The sequence below is a fragment of the Protopterus annectens genome, chromosome 5.part0 (genome assembly GCF_019279795.1).
Source record: "Protopterus annectens isolate FY-2018-M chromosome 5.part0, PAN1.0, whole genome shotgun sequence".
NCBI classification, from domain to species: Eukaryota; Metazoa; Chordata; order Ceratodontiformes; family Protopteridae; genus Protopterus; species Protopterus annectens.
In genome coordinates, this window is record NC_056735.1 from 837,504,815 (window position 1) to 837,526,455 (window position 21,641).

Consider the following 21,641-nt stretch of genomic DNA (forward strand, 5'->3'; position numbering starts at 1 on the left):
TCCGCAACTAACGGAGTATCTATTACTTGTATTCCTTGAAATATTTTGCTTCCCACTTAAAAAAAAATAATGTGTTTTCTGCTTAGAAAAATGTCTGCTCATTTTCTTATCACAATGTACCTATTACCTGTAGTTCTTGTAATATTGTTTTTTTTTTTTTTCATTTTTTCCGCCTATAAAATTTGTACATTTTATACTGTAACTGGAGCTTTTCTCCCCAGGACTCCACTGAAAATGGGTCCTTCTGATCCAGTTGGACAGTCCTGGTAAACAAATGTCAAATAAAATACATAAAATAAACTTGCCTTGGACAGAACTTCATTCATTTGGTTTCAACATATACTTAATAATTTTGTTTACCCGTTATGATATATTTGTTGACACCATCTAAAAAAAACTTTGCTATAGAGAAAATGTCAGTTGGTACTCAGTACCCTTGGATTAACCACATATTGGATTTCTTTTGCAATATTTATGTAGGATCTGCCAGTATAATAGTTCATTTGATGTTGGGTAAGATATTATGAATATATCAGTCCAAATGGTAACAATACAACAGAAGAAAGCAATTCACAGAGCAAGTCTTCATTAACTTCATTAGCAATATCTTTTTACTTAGAAGTGGTAAGCTGCCTTCCTTTGATGAGATGCAGAATAAAAAAACAAGTCTGTTAGTCCCATGAGATGATGCAGAGATGAATTCATGATCTCCATCTAGTTGACCCCCCCCCCCCAGAAATAATAGAATGTTTCCCAGAAGGAAAACTATCATGAGGAAGGTAAAGTGCAACAGATTCAGTAGTGTCACTAGTCCTGGCCAGAATATTTCTGTAAGATATCACACAAGGTTTGATGAACAATCTGAAGTTGCATGATAATTTTACAAAGATTGGTGTAGAACACACACACAGACACTTTAAAGAGATATGTGATGGCTGCCATTCTGGACAAGTATTCGACAGGTGGAATGTAATTATATTTCTGGAAAGCTAACTTTTAGTAGACAAAAAATGAAATAAGACTGGAGATAATAACTACAAATAAATAGAAACATGCTAAACACTATGAGCAAGCAGTTGCAGGCAAAACACAATAAGATCCTGTGGGGCACAGCATGAGAATTAGCTTCCTAAGATGCTGCTATTAAGCTTTCACTGCACAGGACAGTGTGGCCACTTTATTCATTTCAGGAGGGCACACAGTCAAAAGGAAATAAGGCTCGTAAAATGTGGCCACGCTTACCAAATCAGTGAAGGGCATGGCTGGGGCAGGCTTATCAAATTGATGAAGGGCATGGCAGGGCAGGCTTTCCAAATTGGTAAAGGACATGGCTGGGGCATAAGCTATGGCACAGAATGTTGAGCATGATGACAGAAAAAGGCAAAAGGCAAAAGAAAAAGGTAGAATATGATTTGAATGTTTGAATGCATTATTTTGCTTAGGGACAAGATGGAGGGATAGACCTGAGGAGGAAGGGCAGTGGAAAAGAATATGAGTGACAGCTAAAAGTGGGATGCAGTGGAGCAGAGTAATTTATCAATGACTTTTTAGTTTATGGAAAATAAATGCTGGCACAAATGAATAGAGCAACAGCTGCATCAAGTTATCTGCACAATTTGCATAGACTTGACAGATCACAAGTGTTTGATGTTGACATCTTCATCTGTACCTGTGCTAATCACATCCAAATAATACACCACTTTTAAAATGCATCTTAATATCACTTAGTGTGCATGTATATAAATGAGACTAGGCCAAGTAATAATGATTAATCTAAATGACTGACCATTTTATCATATTCCTGGTTGATTTGGTCAGAGTATAAAGGCAAGTAGTACCTTTCAATAGCAACATATCAACATATGTTTTATGGTGCACATACACACACACACACACACACACACACACACACACACACACACACACACACACACACACACACACAAAATGCAACTCAGTCCAACTGACCAATGCTGAGCTAAACAGTTGTTGATCTTTTCATTTCTGGGATTTTAAAAAAAAAACTATACTATCATTATCCTTACAATTAGCAATATTCAGCAGGCCAAAGTATATTTATGGAGCATGGAATTCAAGATCCAAACAGTCCTAACCAGTGTTTTCAAATCAATCCAGTATTCAATATGGTTAGCTGCCATTTTGAAAGGAGTATTATTATAACTAAATATCTGCCTGCTTACATATTAATAGTAGCGCATAACTCATCTAAATGTGGCTTCTGTAGAATATGTATGCCTCATATGATAGTGTATGCGTTGATCTTATTATATAATTTAATCAAACAAAGGTATTTGATCTTAACGAAATAAACTTGAATTATGAAAGCATTTGATATGCTTAGTCTAACTTTAAGAACCTGTTGTGATGGTGATGTCATACTCCCTTGATTGTCCAAAAATTTTTCACATGGATGTGGAAAACGTTTCAGCTTTTTTTTTTTTTTTTTTTTTTTTAAGAAAGCCCAGGTGTATAGCTATGGCTTCATATGAAGAACTTCATTTTTATGGCAAGAAACTACCAGTTCACTAAAATGATTTCTAATTTAAACATAGTTTCTTGTGTGGAATGCATTATTTTTGAATCTTCTGAGTGCAGAATCATTCTTAAACACAACCATTTTAAGTTTGTATTATAAAAAGTATATTTCATATGCTATTTTCCAGTTTTTGATGATTCTGAAAGAAATATTTTGAACTGTAAATCTGATTTTAAGCATTTAGGCCTGAACACAGACTATGACTTGTCTTCTTGTCAAATAAATGAACTTGCTTAATAGAATTTGTTACACCTGAGTGGTTTAATAGATTTAAATATAACTGTGTCACCATTACTATTTGATTTTTAATGTATTTTTCTTTGCATAATTACTGTCAATGTAACAATTTAAGTATTTTATATAATTCCATTTAACATTATATTTCTGGTTCACATTTCTTCGTATGATATTGTTTTTGTGCAAAAACAAGTTATATTTTATAGAATTTCTTAATGATATTCAAATTTACTTTCTTTATATTTAAGGCTCTTCATTTGCTCCTGCTGCAGTGTATTATGAATTTATTTGAAACACACACTGGTTCAACAAAAAGGTATAAATGCAATTAAAGTCAAATTTAAAACAGTTATGCATTTACTCAGAAACATAACTTTGTCTTTTAAATTAAAGCCACAGTATATGTGCTAAAAATTTGATAGGAATAATCTACTGCAAAGAAAAATGTGTTCAGCATATTGATCTACATACATTGATCAGTTCCTCTAAAATGACTTTCCAGCTATGCAAAGCATCTGACCACAGGAATAAATGATGCATTAAATATACTGTCTTCCACCACAATCTTAACTTTGAGCTCAATAATGTTTCCAATTCAGCTGAAGAAAGGAACTCTGAGAACTCAATCTTCTCTCTGGCTTCTAGTCACAAAAAATGGAAGAAAAGAAGATGGAAACTTTTTGATTTACACTTTTCATTTATGCAACAGAACAATTCACTTTAGATGGTTTTAGGTTTAAAAGTGATAAATGTACCCATGCTGAAGTAAATCAAAGGATAGTTATAACTGTCCACATAAGACTACCAGATTTTATATTTACTCACATATGCATGTAATTAAACAAGGAACGTTTTGAAACCACCATAGCTTCTTAGCGTGTGTGTGTGTGTGTGTGTGTGTGTGTGTGTGTGTGTGTGTGTGTGTGTGTGTGTACGTGCATGTGTGCTCATGCTTGTGTATGTCTCTAATTAGATAAATTCAAAGCACATCAATTCTCTTAGTGAACTAGCTTACAGCCCACATGTTTATTTTTTATCTGTAATGCATCTCTAGAATTCTCTAGATTTTCTTCCCAGCATACTGCTTCATCAAATTAAGTTCTTAGTACAAGATGTTCCAAAAATTAATCCATCTTTAAATGGTCTTTCAGTTAATAGCACATCATAGCTCATTTACTTAAGTCTAATGGAACCAACTACTTTTTATTATTTTCTACAAGTTTAACAGTGTTGTGAATTGTATAGTCTAATGGAAAATAAACACAGCTGTCAAACTCCACATTCATAAATTATTTTATCAAAGCACTTATTACATGAAAATCTCCATTGCAAACATTCTGTTATTTTCAAATGTACTTTATATGGTACCCTAAAACAAAACACGTGCATGAGTTCAGATTTTGTCAGTAAAGAAGAAAAGGACAAGTAAAATGGCTGCCCTTTTTTCATTGTTCAAACACGACTAACATCTAGATAATAGGCCTCATCTATTTTTAAATGGGCTTGTAAGACCTTTTTCTGCAAGTCATGACACTTTGCATAGTAGACTGTGATTCAAACAAAAACTTGTAAATTCCGAAATTTGCTGTTACACTTTGAGTTGTTTGTTTGTTAGGGATGCATGTACCCCACCTACTTATAGAGCTCCCAAACTGCTGTACTTCAGAGTAAGGAAATAACTCTGCAGTACTAGAATTTCATACTTAATATATATATTTCTCCACTTTTGCATTTGCAATTTGTCTGTTCTAAGGATTTCAGTTCTAGTCATCTGAATTTCTATAGGCACATTTCTAATTGCATCATCAATGTGAACTTCCAAGTTTATCTTGCTATTTTTATTTTCCAGCACACTCACATAATTAAATTGTATTCTCACCTGGGGGGAGGGAGGTTGGCATGATGGTCATGGTATTTACCTTACAGACACAAAGTGCAAGGTTTGATTCTCCCATAGGATAATTGGCTAGGCTTAAAATAGCCCACAACGTCAGTTAGCATAGCACTAAGCTATGATTCATAAAGAAAGGGTTTATTATACTATAGTACATATTAACACATTTAAGCAATGTAGCTTCTTCAACTGTAACTTAGAATTATTGCTTGCATCCAGACATTAACTGAGTGAACTTTGAGCCCCTGTTGCATACACAAGGATGATCATTAAAATAATAGCTGATTTGATATCAACATACATTTACATAATGACCTGCCATCATTAGCTGTCATAGTCACAGGTATAAACAAAACAACCATGGCCCCAGTATTAATTTCTGATGTCTACCTGAATCAATTTTCATTATTTCCTTATTCTTACAGTATGACACTTAAATATCTGTCGTCATATCTAGCCATACATCCATTTACATTTTTAAAACATTACTTTTCTACTGTCATTTAATGATCCAGCCTGCCAAGGGCCTTATTGATACTAGAATAATGTTGCCCACTTGTTTAAATAGATTTTCCACTTTCAAAATGTAACTGATAAGGTAATTTTACATAGTAGTTATAAGACAAATAAACCAGCCCTAAGATGAACTTCCATCTTAACTGCTGACATAAACTTGCTTTTAAAAAAATGTCTAGTTTCATTTGGAAGTAGACACATTAGAGCAGAGAACAACTTGTTCTACAATTGAGAGTCTTATTGAAAAAATAATCAGTATCTCCTTAAAGTATACATATTCTTTAAAGCCAAATGCAAATTTTAAGACTATCCCCCGGAATTACTAAACGTCAGTGCAGGACTAGCTTAGCCCTGCATGGAAGTGCCCGTTTAGGAGCAGGATGGCAGTGTGCCATGCATATTAAGAAGCTGTGCTGCCTGAGCTCCTAGGCTTACACGAAGTATGTACAAGTACAGGGTGTGTGTCTGAAAGCAGAGCTCTCAGAATAAATACGCCCCTGCAATGTAGAACAGCAGAAAGTAGTAAGAAATGAGCAAGACTGCTCATAGGTGTCAGCATATCCCCACCAACAGTCCCCCATGTGTACAACAGCAACAGTACATACAAATTAAATGAAGAAACCCATGTATAAATATTTAGAAATATATACATATATATATAAATATATATGAACATATATACATGCAAATGGCGACATCTACACATATATATGTCAACACTTATATGCCCACATATACACAGCAAGTTACATATATGTACGCCGATATATATCTCCATAGCTATATACGGACATAGTTATAAATATGTAAGCAAATATATATACCTATATAGGAATATATGGGCATACATCTGTAGATAGCAATGGTAGATTAACAGAAACATATATGTCCACATGCACCATTGATGGGGTTGAGAGGCCCCAAAAAATATACGTCTTGTACGAATTGGCATACCCCCCCCCCAGCCAAACACATCCACCCTGCAATACACTACCAAGTTTATTTTATTTTAGTTAAACTGGGATTTAAATAATCTTCTTTTATTTTTTTATATTTTATTCCCCTCTCCCCCACCCACTAGGTGGGCTGACCAGTACAGGCCCAACCAACCCGGAGTCTCCTCGACCCATATTTTCTTAACCCACAATTCCACCCCCCCTCCCCGCTGCACACATATAGCAACCATCCCTCCTCTGGTTACCAGCCCATAGCAACCACACCACCACACTTTGCCCACCCTCCACTCCTCCTCCCCTCGGGACTCATCTTGTACGTTGTCCCGACTCAAGTATCATCGGTCTTCCACACGCTGTATTCCATACACATATGAACACAGCCATGCTTACCTTTGGAGACATGAGGTTACCACAAAGAATAACACCTAATTTGTGCATCGTCCCGCATGGGATGAAGTTTTCTTGGTAATAACAATACACTTCACGGGTGACTTTGTTTACACCAATGGTTTTATTTTTAGGTATAGCCAAAGTAGGGCATTTGACATGTACTGAGTGTGACTAGCCTAAAATGCATTGCACCCTACACAGACACTGGAAAATACACAAAACATCCACAACTGACTTGTGTGGGTATAGAACCCCTAACAGAGGTCTACATCACTACAACATGGAGCTGCTATAGGACGCACCACAGGGATTAGTGAAGAGTTTTTTCACCAAAGGTGTATATCACATTGGCTGACATCAGCAGGATTGCCAAAGTAGGGCATTTGAAATGTACTGAGTATGACTAGCCTCTAATGCATTGCTCCCCACACAGACCTTGAAACACACACAAAACATCCAGACCTGCCATGGGTGGGAATAGAACCCTACCAGAGTTTTACATCACACTATAGCAGTACGCAGGTATGGCACACACTACACAGATTACTGGGCTACAACCTTCCCAGAGGTGTATTTCTGGGTGGATGACATCAGCAGCCTTACCAAAGAAGAGCAATTAAATTGTAGGGGGTGTGACTACCCTAAACACACTGCTTTCTGCAAAAACAGGGTCAGACAGACAGACACACACACACACACACACACACACACACACACACACACACACACACACACACACACACACACACACACAGTTTCCAAGGCTGGGGTTAGAACTCCTACCTAGTTTGTCACACTACAGCAGTACACAGTTATGGCACATGCTATGGAGATAACTGGGTTGCAACCTTCCCAGAGATGTATTTCTAGGTGGATGACATCAGCAGTCTTACCAAAGAAGAGCATTTAAATTGTAGGAGGTGTGACTACCCTAAAAAGCATTGCTTTTTACACAGAGTCAGACAAACACACGCACAGTTGCCAAGGCTGGGGTTAGAACTCCTACCTCACTAGCTTATCACACTATAGCAGTACACAGTTACATATGTCGGGTACTCCATTTCAGTCTGTTGTCTTACCTATCGTGCTGAATAGAGGCATACCAATGTACTACAGATCTTAGTTTTTAATTACCTACATATTAGTTTCTGACTTCCTACCCTTCAGAACTGACATCCCACTGCTTGACCTGCTGTAGTCTGCCTTTGTAGGCCTGGGGGAAGGTTACCCATAGGCCTCATTCAGAGGCCATAGCACCACCTTTGTTTGTGTTTGTCTACACCTGTCCTGCTGGCTGTGCCTGTTGTTGGGTATGTGACCCCCCCCCCCCGACTGGCATGTGTGAGTCACTTACCTTGTGAGTGTCTCAGTATTGAGGGTGGTGCTGCAGGGCTGCCTATGTCAGTTGCACATAGTACACTCCCTACACATGGTTAGGCACAGGTAGTGTAATGTTTGGCATCCCTTTTACTATATGTGAGAGTCAGAGAGAGGTGTTATTCCCTGGGTCCCTCCTCTGTCAGTGTATGTGCTATCCATTGCCTCTTTGCCAAGGCTAGGGTATACTGGGCATGCATCCTTCTGCCTACTGGGGCAGGCTCAGGTTGTTCCTCCTCTGGGTCACTCTGTGCCTGTGCAGGCCTTGGCAATGGTGGGGGGCTGTGTGGCCCTTCCCCGTGCTGTTCCTGCTGCAGCTATTTCCACAGGATCATATTTTGTAGCATGGCACATACAATGACAATTTGGGTACATGTAGCTGTTGAGTACTGCAAGGTTCCACCGGATGTGTCCAGGCACCGGAACTGTAACTTGAGCATCCCAGACACACACTCTATTATAATTCTGGTCTGTGCGTGTGCCTCATTATGGGGTTCTTGTTCGCGTGTGTGTGCATTTCTGATGGGTGTCATCAGCCACGGCTCCAGTGTGTATCCAGCATCCCCCACTAGGTGACCGTCAGGGATGTCCCCACTGGCAAATCTCTGGTACAGCTGCATCAGATGCCAGATGTGGGAATCGTGATAGCTTCCAGGGCAGCCAGCACACACATTCATTATTATGCTCTGGGCATCACACACGACCTGGCAGTTGATGGAAGGGAAGCCCTTGTGGTTGATGTAGACCCTACCCCACTCACAGGGTGGTGCTTTGATTCATATGTGCCTGCAGTCTATAGCACCCACTATCTCAGGGTATTTTGCTATTTGGTGGAACAGTTGCATATTGCTGGCCAACACCTCATGGGTGTTGGGGAAAAATATGTGCTCATCAGCATGTGCTGACATGGCATCCAGGAACTGGTGGAGTACCCTGGATGCCGATGCCTGTGAAATCCACATCATATCCCCAGTTGGTCTTTGCAAGGTACCTGTAGCTAGTATTCTTAGGCCTACACATACCTTGGTATCTACTGGGATGGGTTCCCCCCTGTTAGTTCTGTGTATCAGGGGTGGCTAGCACAGCTCAACGATTTGCTGTAGGAGGTCCCTGTCCACCATATAGCGCTCCACTATCTCCAGCTCATATAGCCCCTGGTAGGTTACCCTGGGTCTGAACACCCTTCTCCGTCTCTTTACTGTGGGTTGGTGGACAACATTCATATCCTCACCACCCTCAGCCTCTTCCACAAGTTGTTGTATGATAGCTATTGCAGCCCCTATCATTTTGCTGTACTGAGTGTTAAAAGTTTCCCGCTTGTTTACATCGGTGGTGCAGAGTGTGGAAAAAACCAGAGGAGAAGTTGTTTGTATAGTTTATAGTACTGTTCTGGGCTGGGCTAGTCTGCTGCTTGTGTAATTGGCTGAGTCTAATACATTTCACCTGCCAGCTAAGCTAGTTCTCCTTGATTACCTTCCTACTGTTGTTTTCCCTTCCCATTGCCTTTTTGCTTAAGCCCGTGTGCACGCCGCACAGACACAGTGCTCAAATATGCACAGAGCTGCTATTTCCTGGTTTAACTTTTTTTTACTTCCTGTAAATCCTGGTGCGTGGCGCACGCACCCGCTTAGGCTTTGTAAAGAGTGCTAAGCAGGTTTAGACACACACCCCTAGCTTAGCTGTGCTAAGCTAGGTGCAATCCTGAGCCCCAGGGCTCCAATCCGCTTACAGTAGGCCTGACACACACCCCCATGATGTCACCTAACTCTTAGGCTTGCACCAAGCTATTCCTACTCTTACACTGTTGGGACCTGACTCACATGCTGGGGAATACTGGGATTCACTTTCCTTCCCCTCATTTGCATAGAATTGCCTGCTAATGCATAGTTACATGTCTCACACTGAGCCTCCTCCCTTAGCAACCACTACTCATTGGCCAGGTTGTCTTCTGACTGCCATTGACGTGCATGGCGGAATAGTGATTTTTAGTTAGACTGCTTATTTTAAGTTTATTTTATTACTTTCTCCCGATCCCATTTGCGTGCCACTGCCCTAAGTTGATTTTTGTATTTTTTTTTTGTTTGCGATGCCAATGGCCTTATACTTGGCCATTGGCATGCTTACTACATGATATGCAGCCTTTATTTGGAACTGTCACAGCTCTGTTTTGGATTTTGCAGAAATGTACTCTGTTACTAACTGAGTACATTTCTGCAGATAGCACTAGTCCTACACGGACTGTTGCAAGCTTCCTGGATTGCAAAATCACCTCATTTGCATAGATTTCACCTGCAAATGGGGTGATTTGCATACCGGGGCTTAGTCCATGAAGGATTAGTGCAGGAGCGCTCGTGCACGCCCCTGCAGGCTGTTCCTGGATCGCACGGCAGACATATTGCCTGCTTGAGATCCTGCACCGATCTTGCACTCTGTGCAAGCTTTTGAGAATCTGGGGGATATTCTTTTTTCTTTAACTCATTGTTTCACAAAAATGCATACTTCATTCACACAGCTTCAGTATTTTCTGCACTTTACATTTGCTTATTATTTTGTCTTTATCTGGAATAGCAAAATCTAAAATTATTTGAAATCTGACATACATGATAGAGTTACAAACTTGATTATGTCTTAGGGTTGCCACCTTTTCAAATGCCCAAAGTGGGACATTTTTGGTGCAAACGTCAGATTTTGCAGGGTGAAACATACCCATGGCCAGTACAAAGGACATAATTTCACTTTTTTGCCTAAATAAAAGCTTATTATTGTAGCATTTTACTTGCTTATTCTGTTTCTTATAGCATTTAGGTGTTTCAGATACAGAATAACTGTTTTATGCAACTATTACATAAAATATAAGAAATAATTTTGTCCTAAAATCTCAGGACATTTGCCATTTTTACAATTTTTTTGCAGGACACAACTGCCAAAGAGGGACTGTCCCTCATAAAGTGGGACAGGTGGTAACCCTATTATGTCTAGGTTTGATATTTGTTAAAATTTCTCAGTTACAACTTGATTATGTCTAGGTTTGATATCTGTTAAAATTTCTCAGTGAGTAAAATATCTTTTCTTAATAGTATTATCAGAATGTTGACAGAATTGTAATTCTTGGACCAAATTATCTGTAGAAACTTAACCATTTACATGATTCATATTAGCATGCCTTGCACAGTATATTGGCAGTTTGAATTTGCTTACCAGTCTGTGAGATTATATTTATTCACATTAAAATGTAAATTAGACTGTTGCATCCACTTATCAGTTATAATTAGAAAATACCACAGTAATACATTACTCTATGAGTAGCTATAACAAAAGCTACTAATTCTGTCACTGCCCATAATGTTTTCTATTAAGGTATTAAATATATACTTGAATGGAAGTCATATCCCTTCTACTTAAGACAGGAACATACACTAACCCCTGAGGTATACAGTGATAAAATATCCTGTTAGAAAAAATGTACACCCTCAGTCTTATTCATTATAGTTTTTCATGTTAACCAAGATTTATTCTAATTAAAAATATGTGGTAGGTACAAAGATATGTTATGGCTAATGTTATACTCTGATATAGCAAGATGTTAACTTTTTACAAATCTCAAAGATTACAAAAGCTTCTCTTATGCAGTTATCCATTAACTTAGAAAATATCTCAAAAAGCGGGTTGGTGAAATGTGATCTTCTAGTATTGAATGATTTATATTGAGTGATATTTTGGTTGATCACTAAGTCAGTCTTAAATTTGTCAAATAATTATTTCTCTGTTTACTTTTTAAAGGAGAAGGGTGGGCTTATTGGAATTTAGCAAAAAGAATTGTGGTTGTCACACTTTTTATGAGAATGGTTACAGATTTCTCTGTTTTGAAAAAGACTATGCATTTTTGAGTATGTGATGCTATATCATTGCTATGATCAACAGTAGATCATCTTCTAAACTATGTAATAGAGGAGATGTAATTTTGTCTGGACTGCAATTTAAACTTTTATTTATCTTACTAACTATTTCATGTAAATTTTCAGGAATGCTAGTACTGAAGAAGTAATACTTTATGGAATGTCTCAACAAAAGTGTCTGCAGTGGTGGGTAGAGCCAAGATGCTCTACTGAAAGCAGCATATTTTCAGAGCTGCAGAACTAACCTACCCAGCAAAAATTAAAATCACTTTGACTAATGAAGTGAGAACTTTTAACAATATAGAAGAAGCTTCCCTTTTTATCCAAAAACAGCATAATAACTATACCAGAGGAAATTAACTGCTCTACTCCTTCCTTAAAAAGATCCCCAGCAAAAAATACTTGGTTGGATGTTAAAAAGAAGAAACAAAAGATAGGCTCCACAGCAGCTAATAATGTAAATTCTCTCAATGTATCAACTTCTAAATGATTTATGTATTAGTTATATTGTCAAAATCTATTGCATTTAATTATACTTGATCTGATCATCATTAACAAATATCAAGGTCCAAACTTATTATTAGCAACATGATGGACAGATGCATTTATCCTATTACTATAGGAAACAGGTATTTAACATTTAAAATGTCTAAATAATTTGTTAATATTTAGTACTAACCGCTAAATGCTGAAAGAACATTCTCAATAATGTTCATATCCATGCTATCTGACATAAATAACAATAACTCTGCAAGATTTATAACCAAACAGCATTTTCTTTAAACAGAACGAAGAAAAAGCTGCTGAGGTATGGCTCCAGAGTCTCCAAATTCTTTTAAAATCTTTTGAAAATAAAATGACACAGTAATATTCAATACGTATGCAGTACTGATTTTAATCTCACACAAGCGCTTTCACATCAAGCTTCATCAGGTGTATAAAGGATTACATAAAAAACACCTTAAATAACAATTTAATTAGATCACATGACTTGCAGTGACTATAATTTAAAAGAACATACCCTTTAATAACTGAAAATGTCTAAAATCTATTAATATACATACATAAAATATATATATATATATATATATATATATATATATATATTTCATAAAACAGATTACATAAATTACATATAAAATATATAATAAATACAATAAGTAAACACACAATATTCATATATTATCTACGTAAAGACCTTTTTCTAAGAATAGGCTTCATGGGGACAGTATCATTGAGACCATGGCCATAATTAGCCCTAAGCATTACAATCCATTTTGCTTCTATTTCTTCCGTCCTGGCTCTAATGTCTCCACCCCTTAAACTATCATATGTTCTACTAACTACTAAGAATTGAAAACTATGGCTCTCTCCCACATTTAAAACATGCTTCACCAATGCATTTGTACGTGTACCTTTCCTAATATGGTATATATGTTCTCTAATTCTTTCTTTCAGTGTACAATCTGTCTTACCTATATAAAATTTATTACAAACTAAACAACTAGCCAAATATATAACATGAGAAGTATCACACGTTGCACTAACCCTGATATCATAAATATGTCCAGTGTCAGGGTGTTTAAAAAACTTCTCCTTATTAATATTTACAAAATGTGCAACTACCACAAGGTTCAGTACCTACAGCTTGATTCAAATAAATTTCATCTCTAGGTGTACATAATCTTCTCTTCAAATTCTTTTTGTTCTTAAATGTAAATTGAGGTATATTCCCTACTATCTTACTAATTTGATTGTCTGTAACTAATATGTTCCAGTGTTTATTAATTATGTCTGTGTACTTATTAACATCTCTAGAATAAGTAACACAAACTTTTAAATTAGAGTCATATTTACATTTGTTCTTTGACATTCTCTCTGAAAAATAGGGTTTAGCTCTAGTTTTTCTGAGTCTTTCAACAGCTGTAGCACTATCATGAATCAGCTCACGGTTATACCCTCTTGCTGTTAATTCGCATCCAACTACATCCATTTGTTTCTTAAACTCATCTTCTCTATCACATAATCTCGAAACCCTATAAAATTGATTTTGAACTACATTTTTGAATATGTACCTAGGATGCATGCTATCTCTACTTAAAAGTTTATTTGCATGACATTTCTTCCTATATAACCTTGTGGACAATATATTCTTATCATCTTTTTCTAAGCAAACATCTAAAAAATTAATCTCTTTATCAGAGAAATTAAATGTGACCTTTAAAAATTGTGAAGATTCATTAAGATAAACAGTTTAAAATTAATGTGTGTGCGTTTTATGTTAGTAAAGGTTCCTTTGTATTTAACCAAGTACTGCCATTAGAAGCAAAATCTATCACAATGATTAGCATAATACTTGTTCTCACTGCCTTAACTTGTCACTTTTATGAAATATCTAGTTTATTGTTTGATCCCTTTAGAGAATTTAAAATATATTTCTGTACACATAGAAATCTATTATATATAATCAGAATGCTGGAAAGGGGAAAGGAAAATATTCCTACACACCAAACTACTAACCCACAATTTAAACATTAATTTACTGTTACTGTTCTGCTGCTTAAAATATGTTTCCCAAGAAAATAGAAGTGATTATTATACTGTTTTCATGCTTTAAGAGCTGATAACTGTAAATAACAGTTTTTTTTACTTTATTCAGCTTCATTTACTTCATACACTTTATTTTCAATTTTTTTTTCTTTCCTTTACACTCAAAATCAAAATATTCCATTTCTAGCAAAGAGGTGAAGCTTTTTACATACCTCATGAGGGAGCTCCTATTATTTTGCTTACTCACTGCTTAGTAGTTCAGTCTGAGGCATCTTTCACTGTTTTGAAAGGAAGTAAGGGGAGCTTTTTAGGAGATGTACTTACCAAGCACACAGTGAATATTTTGGTCCCCCTATGAAGTAAATAACATCTAGATGCATGAGGAACATTAATAGAAGTAAATGTAATCACTATAAACTGATTATAGCTAGACTTTGTAAATGAAAGCTAATTTAAAACACTACAAGCAGCAGAAACTCAAGATTCAATTAATGTGAACAGAGAAACACAGCATGCAAGTAAGTTCATGCAGTTACTCTATGATTATCTGCATTTAAAGAAAAAGCACATTAAAAATATGACTTGTTTTATTTAATGGATTCAGTTATGCATTTTACTGAATTATAACAACTATATTGTGAAATGTTCTCTATTATAGTTTATAGTGATGCATATAGGAATTCTTGTACTTAATTAAAATGAACAGTAACATGTATAGTATAGAAAATATTTTAGAGTAAATTAGGTGTATGTAGTTGTAAGACTGGATTATTAAACCTCCAGTCTGACACCTATTTCGGTTTATCTGATGTGGAAGACAGAGGTAATCATTGTATTCTTTGGTCAATGCTTGTAAAATGCATATTTCTAGAAAGTTGCACCTTGTTCTAATTTTATTTTAGTAACTGATTTTTTTTTTTTTTTTGCAGTAAGCCATACCATAGTCGACATCAAGTTAAAATAAGCAATAGAATATATATATCTTACCATTTTTTTTTTTCAAATTATCTATTCTTGAACATTTTAAGTGACTTATTAACATAAGTGTTCACAGTAAGGAAGATTAGTGGTTGCTTCTGGTTTACTTGGTTATTTTAAGTTTGTATGATCATAACTAACAGGATAGCTGGGTAAAGCTGTCTGTTGATAACTTAATAGATTTCTTTAAGGGAGTAGATATTTATTTTATGCATTCTTTGAGCAATATATAGATCCCATTTAGTCATAACATGATATGATATATATTGTAAATAACCTAAGTTACTACCTTTCTCCTTTGAGTTTATTCAGGGCAGTTGCCCTATATTTCATGGCATTATTATAAAAGACAGGTTCATCCTATACCTAATTACTGAACTTCTAATTTGTCTTGCTCACCATGGACACTTCACATGGATATATGCAACAAAACTAAATTGTAGTATAGTATTGTTTTGTTTGCTTTGACTTATGATAAAATTGCTACCTTATTGTTTCAGCCTGTTAATTAGCAATTTAACATTTACATGTCGATGAACTGGTAGTCAAGATTATGTACCTTTGATCTTATAATATAGACCCCGGCTATTGATAAAAAGAAAAAAGAAGAATTAATAAAAAGTATACTGAAATATTAGCACATAAAGCTAACTTGGTATTAGAAAAACTAAAAATTAACTCTTATGCTGCTTCACCTAAATATTTGCACATTTTATCAATAAGGGCTAAATGCCAATCAAAAAATAAAGTTATTGTAAACATACTTCATGAAGGATAAAAAGATAGTGTCTGATATAGGAGACATTCTTGATGCCTATAAACATCATTTCTCTGAGTATTATAAATGAGACCCTCCAGTGGATAGCTTCTCATATTTGGATTTAATTGCTTCTAATATTAAGAAAATTCCAGAAAAAATAAAATCATCCCTTCAAAATAAAATAACATATCAAGAAGCCATAGACAACAATAATAAAGAAAGTAAGTCTAATAAAGCACCAGGAATTGATGGTATCTTTATAAAAATGTATAAGCTTCTCCCCCTTCTCTTACCTCCTTTTTTACAAAACACTAACTGAAGTATAGACATACAGTATCATACCACCCTCTAGGAAATATTCTTTAATTGCTCCAATTATAAAAGAAAATAAAGATCACAAGCATTGTTGCTCTTAGAGAACAGTATCCCTGTTAAACAATGATTATAAACTATTTATGTCCATACTAGTTAATAGAATAAAAATTCCACTATCACAGATAACAGATGAAGATCAAACAGGGTTTATAAATAATAGACACACATATGATAATATCAAAAGAGTATTAACTCTCATTGAAATATGAAATAGAGAACATCAAGAAGCTCTAATAATTGGTTTAGATATAGAAAAAGCATTTAACTCATTACATTGGAATTATTTATTTTAAGTATAAACTTTGATTTTTCTCCTTGCTTCATTTCACTTTTAAAGAATCTATATAAATAAAAATGTAAATGTTCGTTTGTTCAAAATCTTAAATCTCCGAAAGTTCTTCACCGATTGCTTTGAAATTTTCACACAATGCTGCATTCGAATACACACGTGTTTTTATATACCTACTATTATATAGATGTCACATGCTGCATTCGAATATGCGCGTGTTTTTATATACCTACTATGGATTCTATATATTTGTATACAAATATGCAATTTTATATGTTTTTGTTATAACTTTCTTTCTTCTTTTTCAGTGCAATCGATCTGCTTTAGTTCATCCAAATAATGCCTCGCAGAAGATCAAACTTAGGTCGTCATACTCGCGGAGCGGAATCAGTGTGACGAGTAATTGCAAATCAAACTGAGGAAGAACGGGCATCAGCGAACAAGCAAAACAGACAAAGAATGGCTTAAATACGTGCTGAGGAAGCTGCAGAGCGATGTGCAGCCTGACTTGAGGATGCACGGTTGCGAGCATGGCGATTGCGTTCTGCAGCTTCAGATCTACTTTGTTCTCAACAGAATGAAAATGACAGGCTGAGAGTGGCTGAAAGACGTCACCAAGAAACTGCAGATCAGCATCAAACATGACTCCATGCTCAGCAATCATGCAGTTACAATCACCTTGCATTCCGGTACAACCCAGTTGATGATTATAGTATGAGCCAGCATGTTCTCATCGGCACTATGACTGAAGTGTGTCCTTATTGCAAGGCTCTGAAATTTAATGGAGAAATGAAAGGAATGTGTTGCGCCACCGTAAAAATTAAACTGCCTCAACTTGGAGAACTGCCAGAGCCATTAAAAACTTTGCTTGCCGGATATACCGCCGAATCAAAGCATTTCCTATCTAACATCAGGAAATGCAACTCATGCTGCCAAATGACGTTGTTCAGCACAGAAATCGTAACAGCTCAATTCATGCCAACTTTCAAAGTGAAAGGACAAATTTATCATAAAGCCGGCTCCCTGCTTCCGTTCCCAGATGGTCAACATAAATTCCTACAAATGTATTTCATCGGTGATGGCAATGATGAATTGAATGCATGCTGCGGAATTTCTACCGGCATACAAAGGTCCATCATTTCCCAACTGCAAGAGCTTCTTCACGAAAAAAAAAATTTAGTGCGTTTGTTCAAAACAGCAATTGACATGATGCCATCTGATACACACAAGATTGTTATTCATGCTGACAAAACGCCTGCTGGAGAACATGTGCGAAGATTCAATGCTCCAACTATAGACGAAGTGGCAGTTGTTATAGTCGGAGATCAATTCCAACCTAGAGATATTGTTCTTCATCGGAGAAACGATCAATTGACAACAGTTGCAGAAACTCATCGATGCTACGATACCCTGCAATATCCAATCATTTTTTGGGATGGTGCCGATGGATATCACTTCAACGTTAAGATGATAAATCCAGTCAGTGGTGAAGAAATAAATAGGAAATGCAGTGCAATGAACTATTATTCATACCGATTAATGATTCGAGAGAATGAAGACAATCATATTTTGAAATGCCGTCAATTGTTTCACCAATACATCGTAGATATGTATGCAAAAATCGAAACAGAACATTTGATATTCATCCGTTTGAATCAGTCCATGCTTCACTCTGAAGAATACGTTCATTTGCGAGATGCAGTTGTAAATGACGGTAATACAACTAACGTTGGAGGACTAATGATTTTGCCATCTTCATATACAGGCAGTCCACATCATATGCATGAGTACACTCAAGATGCAATTGCGTATGTTTGTCACTACAGGCGTCCAGAACTATTCATTACATTCACATGCAATCCAGCTTGGGACGATATACAACAGCTCTTACTTCCTGGGCAATCACCGGTGGATAGGCATGACATCACAGCACGTGTTTTTAGACAGAAGCTGAAATCGCTGATGGATTTCATGGTAAAACATGAAGTGTTTGGCTCTGTGCGCTGCTGGATGTACGCAGTGGAATGGCAAAAGAGAGGATTGCCACATGCACATATACTAATCTGGCTCTATAACAAAATCACTTCAAACAAAATCGACGATGTAATATGCGCTGAAATACCCGATGCCAACGTCGATAAGGATTTGCATGAAGTTGTGACAAAAAATATGTTACAGGGACCTTGCGGTACACTGAATCCAAATTCACCATGCATGATAGACGGAAAATGCTCTAAGCGATATCCTCGAGCATTAGTATCCAACACAGCTACAGGAAACGATGGATATCCTTTATACAGAAGAAGATCAGCAGAAGGTGGCGGTAAATTAGCAACCATATAAATGCGAAACGGTGACATTGAAGTAGATAACCGGTGGGTTGTTCCATATTCACCTTTGCTATCAAAAACATACAAAGCGCACATAAACATGGAATACTGTAACTCCGTTAAAGCGATCAAATACATTTATAAGTATGTGAATAAAGGCAATGACCTGGCAGTTTTTGGCATGCAACCAGAAAGAAGTGATAGGAATGCAGTCATACATATCGATGAAATCGCACAGTATCAGGCTGGAAGATACATAAGCAGCAATGAAACTGTATGGCGAATTCTTTCATTTCCCATACATGAACGAAGTCCAGCTGTTGTTCACTTAGCAGTATATCTAGAAAATAGACAACGCATTTATTTCAGAGCTGCAAATGTGCAACAAATAGCCCTGAATCCACCGGCTACAACGTTAACTGCTTTCTTCACGTTATGTCAAAATGACGTGTTTACGAAAACACTGCTGTATTCGGAAGTGTCTACGTATTACACATGGAATGCGAGTAGAAAATCATTTGAACGACGCAAACGAGGACAGCAAGTCGACGGACAACCTGGCATATTCAAAGAAACTACGATAGGCAGACTGTACACCGTGCATCCCAATCAAGATGAATGCTTCTTTCTTCACCTGCTGTTGGTAAATGTGCCCGGTCCAACGTCTTTCCAGCAATTGAGAATTGTCAACGGCATTACACATGCCACTTTCCGCAGTGCATGTCAAGCTCTGAATTTATTGGAGAACGACCGACACTGGGATGTATGCATTAATGACGCGTGCAATACATCACATCCAAATCAAATTCATGCATTGTTTGCAATCATTTTGACCACCTGCTCTCCTTCATCTCCAACAGTGTTATGGAAGAAATATAAATCACACATGGCTGAAGATATTTTCCGTCTAATACGCAAGGAAAATTCAAATATGAACATGGATTTCACAGCAGAAATCTACAATGAAGCATTGATAATGATTGAAGATTTGTGCTTAGAAATCACGAACAAAGTTCTCAATCAATTGGAAATGCCATCACTGAATCGATCTGCTGCTGCTTCGTTCAATGTAGAATTACGTTGTGAACAAAATTACAACACGAGAGATCTTTTGTCGTATGTGCAATCAAATATTCCTAAGCTAACGCTTGAGCAAAAAGGCATTTACGATCAAATAATGCAAACTGTCAATAACGGGGTTGGAGAAATCTTCTTCTTAGATGCGCCAGGAGGAACTGGTAAAATGTTCCTAATTACATTGATTCTGGCAGCAATTTGATCCCAAAATGGCATAGCCTTAGCTCTTGCGTCGTCCGGAATAGCTGCGACATTGCTACCAGGTGGAAGAACTGCTCATTCCGCTTTGAAATTGCCATTGAACATGCAATTCATTGAAACTCCCACGTGCAACATTTCCAAAGCATCTGGCATGGGAAAAGTATTGCAGAAATGCAGACTTATTGTTTGGGATGAATGCACAATGGCGCATAAAAAAATCGCTCGAGGCTCTTGATCGATCATTGCAAGATCTGCGTGGAAACATCAGACCATTTGGGAATGCATTAATATTGCTTGCAGGAGATTTCAGGCAAACATTACCTGTACTTCCTCGATCGACACCAGCGGACAAAATAAATGCTTGCCTGAAATACTCTACTTTGTGGTGACATGTAAAGACATTAAAATTAACTATAAATATACGTGTCCAGCTGCAAAATGATCAATCAGCTGAGATATTCTCACATCAATTGCTGGAAATTGGGAACGGAAAGGTGCCGGTTGATCTGACCTCAGGACAAATTTCATTGCCTTATAACTTCTGCAATTTAGTGATGTCAAAAGAAGAATTGGTTGAAAAAGTATTTCCCAATATTCAAACCAATTATAAGAATCATGATTGGCTGACTGAATGAGCTATTCTTGCGGCCAAGAACAAAGACGTCTACGAACTTAACAATATTATTCAGTCTAACATTCAAAGCGAGGCAGTCACATGCAAGTCCATCGACACTGTTGTGGAAGCAGATGAAGCGGTTAATTATCCAACAGAATTTTTGAATTCACTCAATCTGCCAAGGATGGCACCGCACATACTGCAATTGAAAATCGGGGTGCCAATTATCATATTGCGAAATATCAACCAGCCAAAGGTTTGCAATGGCACGCGGCTTGCAATAAAAAAATTAATGAGCAACGTCATAGAAGCAACAATCTTGACAGGACCTTTCAAAGGTGAAGATGTCCTCATTCCTCGCATTCCTATGATTCCAGTGGATATGCCATTTCAATTTAAGAGATTGCAATTCCCAAGTCGATTGGCGTTTGCAATCACCATCAACAAAGCTCAGGGCCAATCTTTAGAATTGTGCGGTTTAGATCTACACATGGATTGCTTCTCACATGGACAATTATATGTTGCGTGTTCTAGAGTTGGCAAACCAGACAATCTCTATATCTGCACAGACAATGGAACAACAAAAAATATTGTATACCCACAAGCATTGTGAAATTAAACATATTAGAAATGTGCGCTTTC